The 8,097-nt window shown below is 43.6% G+C and overlaps 1 pseudogene; it reads right to left on the reverse strand.

Annotated features, from left to right (window-relative positions):
• Positions 1-213: 213 nt before the first annotated feature.
• LOC149187529 (F-box/LRR-repeat protein 17 pseudogene) lies at positions 214-1,473 on the reverse strand (annotated as a pseudogene).
• Between the last annotated feature and the right edge of the window lie 6,624 nt (positions 1,474-8,097).

The following is an 8,097-nucleotide window of genomic DNA, read 5'->3' on the forward strand; positions in this document are numbered from 1 at the left end:
CCTTTCAGAGGTGCACATTCTATTATATTGGTATTTCTTTGTGAAATACATGTTTTTTATTCTTGTATGTGATGATTCCTGGTAGAAAGTGTTTCACTCACAAAACATTTGTATTGTGATGCCTTCTTCCCTGTGAGATTTGTAGAGAAAAAAAAATATTTTCATTCTTGCAAGTGCTCCACCTCATTCCATTCAAAGTTTATGGTAGCTCATTTAATGTATAAAACCTCTAACTTTGAATTTCTCACACCTCATTGCTAATATTGACTCTGTGTTGAATATGAATGAAAGAATTGAGAGGAGGTGGAGCTCACGTTGGAAGGAACAATCCACCTTGCTTTGAACTGAATTCACTAACACCATCATAGTATGCAGCATGTACCACTTGTAGGGTAGGGAATTGCAACAACATTTTCTCAGGATTAAGGTTGCTGCAGGCCTTTATATTTAGATCCACAAGCTCTGGACAGTCCAGATACAAGGCATGGATACCAGAGAAACCCCAAAGAGTATGTTTTTTCGGTCTCAAATGCTTGAGGACCAGTTCATTAGTTACTGTATGTTCCTTAGAATGGTGATTTTTCCTCTGTAAAGATTCTTGGGCCCTAAATTTCTCTTGTTCCTCAACATGGTTTATATCTTCATTGGCGTGAGTGTAACATTTATCACCTATGGTCATTCCACAATCTTAAAGTTGCAGGAATGGCAACTACAACATATATGTTACGAGAGAGGGCTATAAGAAGCTTAGAGAGGGTTCCTGAAAATGTATTGCATATAATACCAAGTCCCCTATCAGTGATGCTTGATCCACTCAAGTCTAGCAGCTGCAAAAAATTAAAACTTGATGCTTGGGAAACCACAGATGCATCAGTAATGTCCAATCCAAATGTAGGAGACAACATATGTAAAAATCTAAAGTTTGCACTTGCAAGTGCAAGTACTATAGAGTGGTTTAAACAGGAAGAAGCAACATGTAACTTGGACAATCTTGGGCAGCCTTGGCCCAAGTTCTCTATCAGATTATAGAGGTCAGTTGAATCATCTTCTTTATGCAAAAAAGTAAGAGATAACTCTGTCAGTGATGGACAGTCTATAGCCATGGTATCCAATGAATATAAATCAACTAGCCAAAAAGTTCCCATATGTGCAGAACATATATTAAGATTTCTGATGTCTTTTACAATTTTCTAGTTTGAAGGTTTGAATTGAATAGTTCAATCCATCCCCTGTCATGTTGTTGATTCCACCCTGGCTGATCTAGATTTCTAGAGAGGTGAGGAAAGGTGTCAAATTGGCTATAGTTCTTAGAAGGGTATCATCAATTTCACTCCTAACATCTAGGGTGAGATGTTTTGGACATTTTTGAAGAATGATAAAGACACTTCCTTTCTGTTCATGGGAAACCAAGAGTCAAGTCTCTTCAACAACAGACCAGAATGAATGAGCATATGATTTCGACAAGGTACACATATTTGTTTCTGCCAATCATTTCAAAATGTTTAGCATACATGTTTTTGTAAGAACACACATTCCTCTTCTGTCTAACAAATGCATGCTGAGGAATTCCTCCAATTATCCATGATAAGTGTTACACAGCAATTTGTCACCGTTTATCACCGTACCTGTTACCCCTCACTTGCACACTGGAGGACTCATTCTGGGACCTGTGAGAAGTGACATGACCTGAAACCACTTGCATCATATTCCTCTATGTATGAGCTTTATGTTCCCTGAAGACATCTCCTGCAAAATACCCATAAAAACAGCTCTTTTTGCATTAGCGCGGGTACACAATTCACTGCCCACGCCAATGAGGGAAATCCTCTAAAGAGAGCGCGCTATTGGCGCTCTATCTCACAATTCCTTTCTAACAATTTAACACGTAAGTACAACCTTAAAATGTGACGGTCTCTGACGAAATATTGCCCATTGAGCTGATGGACGACAAATTGAGAGTCTAGGTTAACAAGAAATGTACAAATAACGAGATTAATTGCCTCGGCTAATAATTCAATAACAGTGCTGTATTCAGCAACATTGTTTGTAGTACAGCCTAAACACACACCTTGAAGATCTATCAACTCACCGTGAGGATCGTAGATCACCCACGCTGCAGAGGACAAATTACGAGTGCTGCGGCAGGCACCATCAACGAAACCAATGTAAGGTACACCCGACATCTGCACAAGAAGCCAAAAGACACAATAAGGGGCAATCATGCTTTCACACCAAGCCGAAAACATGAAAACTCACACACACACACACACACATGTACAAATCGAAGTGCATGAATCATGCATAGTACTTTTTCAAGTACAACCCATTGCGGGGCTTATCAAGAGGATTACCTTCGTAGTCAACTAGCTCATACACCCCTTTTTGCAACACTTTCTTTACAATGTAAGGGCCTAGCCACATGGACTCGAGTTTGCCTGCCCCCAGCTTGTCATTTGCTTGGTCATATAGCAGGACGAGATCTCCCTCAACAAAGGAACGAGGCTAAATGGTATGGTCAAAATGAGTTTTGACTCTCTTTTTTTGAGCTTCGATGGCTAGAGAGGCTAAGCGACGGGTCTCGTCTAACCATTCTAGATAAAGAAGCCGTTCCTCTACCGGAGTAGTGTTGGGAAGCAACTCGACGGCTATTTTCAACGAAGGAATTTCACATTCTATAGGAAGGGTAGCCTCCAGTCCGTAAACTAGTTGAAATGGAGTGAAACCGGTGGCATCCTTCACAGAGGTTTGGTAGGCCCACAAGGCGGGAAACAACATTAGATGCCAATTAGACTTATGCATGTCAACAGTACATTGAAGCATCGTAACCAAAATCTTGTTAACGACTTCAACTTGGCCGTTAGACTGAGGATAGTACGGGGTTGAACTATCGTGCCGTAAGCCTAGTTGGGTTGTCAGCTCGGTCATCATGTGATTACGGAAATGCTTTCCGTGATCTGTGATGATGGCCTGTGGAACTCCGAACCACGCAATAACATGTTTGAACAAAAACTTCACCGCTGTATGACCGTCTTCAGTTAATGTGGGCATCGCCTCGGCCCATTTTGTAATGTAATCGACGGCAATGATAATAAACCCATGACCTCGGCCGAGCGAGGCTTACAGGTCGTATAATCAATGCCCCATTTTCCAAAAGGGCCTAGGTCACCATAGGGGACACCCTGTACCATCTCGGTGTTGACTCCGTTCTCCACCAATGTCTTACCCTCGAGGAAGCTGAGAGAGTCCTGAATGACTGCCACTCTGGCGCCTGTGGTGGCCACATGTCCGGATATGCCACAGCTCAAAAAATCCTTCGCGCTGGTTATTTCTGGCCATCCATTTTTAAGGATTGCATTCTTGCCGTCCGCTCATGTCATCCATGCCAGATATACCAACGGAAGATGCGTGCGCCACCGGCCCCGCTGCACCTTGTAGTGACCGTAGGCCCTTTTTGAAAAAATGGGGCATTGATTATATGACCTGTAAGCCTCGCTCGGCTGGGGGGCATGGGTTTATTATCGTTTCCGTCGATTACTTTACAAAATGGGCTGAGGCGATGCCCACATTAACTGAAGACGGTCATACAGCGGTGTAGTTTTTGTTCAATCATGTTATTGCGCGGTTCAGAGTTCCACAGGCCATCGTCACAGATCACAGGAAGCATTTCCGTAATCACATGATGACCGAGCTGACAACCCAACTAGGCTTACGGCACAATAGTTCAACCCCGTACTATCCTCAGTCTAATGGCCAAGTTGAAGCCGTTAACAAGATTTTGGTTACGATGCTTCAACGTACTGTTGACATGCATAAGTCTAATTGGCATCTGATGTTGTTTCCCGCCTTGTGGGCCTACCGAACCTCTATGAAGGATGCCACCGGTTTCACTCCATTTCAACTAGTTTACAGACTGGAGGCTACCCTTCCTATAGAATGTGAAATTCCTTCGTTGAAAATAGCCGTCGAGTTGCTTCCCAACACTACTCCGGTAGAGGAACGGCTTCTTTATCTAGAACGGTTAGACGAGACCCGTCACTTAGCCTCTCTAGCCATCGAAGCTCAAAAAAAGAGAGTCAAAACTCATTTTGACCATACCATTCAGCCTCGTTCCTTTGTTGATGGAGATCTCGTCCTGCTATACGACCAAGAAAATGACAAGCTGGGGGCAGGTAAACTCGAGCCCATGTGGCTAGGCCCTTACATTGTAAAGAGAGTGTTGCAAAAATGGGTGTATGAGCTAGTTGACTACGAAGGTAATCCTCTTGATAGGCCCCGCAATGGGATGTACTTGAAAAAGTACTATGCATGATTCATGCACTTCGATTTGTACATGCGTGTGTGTGTGTGTGTGAGTTTTCATGTTTTCGGCTTGGTGTGAAAGCATGATTGCCCCTTATTGTGTCTTTTGGCTTCTTGTGCAGATGTCGAGTTTACCTTACATTGGTTTCGCTGATGGTGCCTGCCGTAGCACTCGTAATTTGTCCTCTGCGGCGTGGGTGATCTATGATCCTCACGGTGAGTTGATAGATCTTCAAGGTGTGTGTTTAGGCTGTACTACAAACAATGTTGCTGAATACAGTGTTGTTATTGAATTATTAGCCGAGGCAACTAATCTCGGTATTCGTACATTGCTTGTTAACCTAGAATCTCAACTTGTCGTCCATCAGCTCAATGGGCGATATTCCGTCAGAGACCTTCACATTTTAAGGTTGTACTTACGTGTTAAATTGTTATAAAGGAATTTTGACTTTATCACATATCAGCATATTCCAAGATTATTAAACACATTATCTGATGCATTGGCTAATCATGTATTAGATAGACATTTGTGTAATTTATAATCAAAACATTATACAAGCAAGCACATAAAAGCACAATAATAAACCATAGGCATATGTATATATATGTGTGTCGCAAAGTTTTGCACCGCGTGCATTCCATAGTTCAAAAAATAAATACATGTTCATCCTGATACATCCTCAGACAACATGTCCCTCAAACAATATGCATGAAATAAGCCTAGAAGTCTATTCGTGGTGGTGCTCATGATAACATGTCACCGCGCACACCAAGCGTCTCAACAGACGATGGATGCGGGTCGACACCCCCACTGTGTGCCTCTGGTATACAAAAGGCACGTCCACCAATCTAGCATAGCCTGGAATCCCTTGGATAAGTCCCTCGAGATTCTGCACCAGCTCCTCCCCCACGGCACTCCTTGCCTGAGGATCAGCTGCAGGTTGGCCCCTCCGCGCTATAGGAGACAAGCCGGCTGGTCGCTCTGGGCCCACATCTACATATGCATACAACTGTTATCAAAACATGCATGTGTTGACAAAAAAAAGATGAAAATACATAAAAACATCAAAAAGAAGAGGTCATACCTAAATCCTCTTCCCACTCCTCTCCCTCTGACAGTGGGAGGTCTGGATCCCCCATGAAGTTGGTTCCCGCGTATGTCCAATCCTCTACCACGATCAGCTGACGGTGAAGCCATATGAAGAACTCAGGCCGCCAAGACATCTGCTGGCCCCCTCCTCCTTTGGGCATCAATGTTGCCCAACGAGCCATCCTAGGCTCTCGTGGTAATGGGTCTGGCACTACAGCTCCCTGGTATTGGAAGAGAGGTAATCGTTCCAAGAATAACGACACCACAATCGAGCCATACCCGAACTGTTTCACTCCCCCACGCTTACACTTTGTAAGCTTCCTTTTGATATTTGTAGTCATCGCTGTAGCCCAGTAAAAAATGGTGGGGCTGAGGCATTCTATCGCTAGTAACAGATGATTCTTGCTCGCCTCATGGGGCGCCTGTACCCCAGCTGCACGCATGATGGTGAACAATATCACCTTAAGAACCAAATCATGGATGGTGGCGATATCCACCTTGGCACTATTTTTCCCAAATTGTGCCTCTGGACACACTCGGGCCTTCACTTCACCTATTTTCTCTCCGGAGGGCCTGCTTCCGGTCAAAATGTGGCTCGCCCCTCTCCGTGACAACCCAGTAATGAAGTACACATCAGATACATCCAGCTCTAAGGTTTGATCCCGTAAGCGAAATACTTGGTCATCAACGTCCCAAGAATCCACTATGAACTATAATAGCTCCAGTTGAGCTCGCAGATAAGAGGTGAGGAAGAACTTCTTGAGACCACAGTCTCTCAAAGCATTCATACATCCCTCATCTGCTATGGCCAAGGCATCTACGGCATCATGCTCCCGTTCTTTCCATTCCACCACCATTTTTGCTTGTTTCCTGCACCCACTAGGATGAATAAATCATTATTGGAACACTGGTAAGCTTACAAACCGGACAAATTTCAAAAATGATGAGAAAATTCAAGCAAAACGTTAGGTCGCGCGGTTGGGGCGACTGTTTCTAAAACAGTCGCGCCAATGGCGCGGCACCTTTGGGAAAATCACCCCATTGGCGCGGACCCGTGCCGGATACCCGCGCCAATGGGGCGCAACCCTAAATTTTAAAATCCCCCTTGCGGAGGCTCAATCAGGGAACAAAATGCATAAAAAGAGTATGAAAATGGAGCTAAGGGAAGCACCTCTTACCTGGAACTGGCGGAATCTCAAATGGTTGCACGAATTAGTGGTAATCACTGCTCGAAGTTCGCTCCCCAAATGGACCACTACTACTATGCAAGAGGTAAAAAGTAAAAGTAATTATATTTTTTACATTTTCACCATATTTATAGACTTTTTGACTTGTAATTAGGTTTAAAAAGCTGTTTTTTGAATATTTTAATATACTTTTGGTCAAAAATGGATTTTACGCTTGCTTTTGGTGCTATGACAGGTCCTTTTTGCAACTTCGATGGTGAAATGAGTTGTATTTTATACTTTTTCGGACTCGGTAAATACACGAAAAAGTCACTGTGGAGTCATCTTTCAGCTCTTTTCTGACTCGCTAAAAATGAAAAGATTGCCGAGTTACCCCTCTTGACTCGTTAAACATAAATAAGAGGCGGTCGTCTTTAAACCCTTTTCTGACCGTGTAAAAACGAAGAGATCGTCGGATCCTTGTAGTTTCAGGTTCGTTAATGGTTACAAAATGACGTGATATTGATCACTTTTTTACCTTTTCAGATTTATGTCACTATAAATGAAAAGTACTCCTCGATCGTAATGGTCGAGCGGTTCTTTCGAGCATTGTTTTATACTTTTTCGGGCTCGGGAGACACAACTTTATGAAAAAGGACCCCCCTGGAGTTTTCTTTTCTGCTGTCTTTTGAGACTCTCTAAACAGGAAAAGACGCCGAGTTCTTCCTTTGTCAGACTCGTTAAAACTTAATGACATCGGATTTTGTCGTAATGACGCCTTACAAGCATATGCTATCCCCGTCAAGCTTGTTAAAAATAATCGGGGTACTCGCCAGAAATGGTGGGGAAAATGGACCCATAATTGTTGTCGTGTCGGCAGTATGTCGCTCTTGAACATGGCACTAGTCTGCGTTCGTGTCTGGGTGGGAACATCTCATCCTGTTTTACACTTGCCTCTGTGGGTTTGGGTTATCCTATTTGACCTCTCATCTGCTCATTGCCTTGTCACCATGACCTCTGCTCATTTGATGTCAAATACTGCCAAGTCCACCATCGTGCCGCCGATATGTTCAAGAGAAGTTGACCTCTGCAGCAATACAACCTCCTTTGATACCTCACATAATTTTGATTCACCACAACATCCTTCCTCTGTCTCATGTCACTGATGTGGGAAACACTATGGCCCACCTTTGATCAAGGTAACTTCCTGTCGACTTCAGCTCATTATCCAGGAAGCTGATCTAGAGACTCCCTTTTGGTGCCTTGGAGCCTGCATGCCTCAATGGTTCTACCGGTGTTCGACGCCAGCTCACTTATTCGCACACCGTAGATCGTACCTATAGTACCTTGAGGGCCATTGTCATTATTGGTGGTACCTCTCGCGTCTGTTAACAATTTTCATCATTGACTGGTAATCAGACGGTGTTCATGCATGTTCAACTTCAACTCCTGTATTTGCATGCTTGGACTTGTACTCTGTTCGGGTTGAGATGGAGCGCAAGACCCTGGATTTTGTCTGTTGGAATCCAGGTTGCGATTTGT

Source organism: Pinus tabuliformis, chromosome 3_1 (genome assembly GCF_031772625.1).
Source record: "Pinus tabuliformis cultivar Carrire ecotype Pingquan chromosome 3_1, CPIR1, whole genome shotgun sequence".
In the NCBI taxonomy this organism is placed as follows: domain Eukaryota; kingdom Viridiplantae; phylum Streptophyta; class Pinopsida; order Pinales; family Pinaceae; genus Pinus; species Pinus tabuliformis.